This window comes from Cicer arietinum, chromosome 5 (assembly GCF_000331145.2).
Source record: "Cicer arietinum cultivar CDC Frontier isolate Library 1 chromosome 5, Cicar.CDCFrontier_v2.0, whole genome shotgun sequence".
Classification (NCBI taxonomy): Eukaryota; Viridiplantae; Streptophyta; class Magnoliopsida; order Fabales; family Fabaceae; genus Cicer; species Cicer arietinum.
Genome location: NC_021164.2, coordinates 43400430 through 43401553, shown reverse-complemented (window position 1 = coordinate 43401553; position 1124 = coordinate 43400430).

Below are 1124 nucleotides of genomic sequence, written 5' to 3'. Positions count from 1 at the left end.
TCAAATGACCAATAACACATACAAATATAAACTTTATTTCTTCTACTATAAATTTTCTCCGATTATTAGTCATTTAGACATACAAATCAAGGTTTGCCGCTAAAACTTTACACAAATTCCCCCAAGACTCATATAGATTTCTTAAAAATCAAAACTTTGAAATGAAATAGCACAAAAATCGAGACTTTAACTTAAAGACATCCTAAAAACTATTACTCATGAGATCATAATAAAAATCATAGCTTTATAATTAAGTACACATAAACAACACACAAATAATAACTTTACATCAAATATATGACGTCAAACATATTACTCATGTTATAATAATAAAATTCGAAATTTATACTTAAGTTTATCAAAGCAACATATTACTCATAAAAATAAAATATTATAGTTAAATTCTTTAAGGCAATTAAAAATCAATATTTTTCTTTTAAGACATTAAGACATATATCAATATCTTACAAACTATTAATTTAATATCTAGCCTAACATTGCATGGGAAAAAGCCTTACCTTAGGCGTTTTCTTTCTTAACACCTCTAAATTTGCACGAGAAATAGCTCACGAGGCGGTAATGAATTCAACACCGATAGATATTGGAATTTACGACTCATAAAATTATTTTGAGAGGGTACGAATGACAAATAGGTGTGACAACAAGATGCCTAATGGAAATGTATGAACATATAAGCTATTTACGTTGCACTATTACCATTGATTTCTTGTCTAAAATTGAAGTGCACTTAATTCCAACATTATACTACCAATAATTACTATTTCTTTAATTTTATTAGGTTGTTACAAAGCCAATTGAAATTTATGTGTATGAGTTAATTTGAATTAACTAATAGAGTTCACCAAATATTGAAGGGTGTCACACACTAATTTTAATTAAATAAATAAATTAGAGATTGTCACATCACCCTTTTAATTTTTTTATCTAATAGTTACGAAACCAAAAATTTCATAGAATTATTTTGGTAGACAATTATAATAAAATTATAATTTTAGTTTAAAAGAGATGAATGCATGAGATAAAAAAATGACAATAGTCTTTTTATGTCCTCTCTTAATTGCACAAAAAAACTTATAATTAAATTTATAATCTTCCTTTAAAAA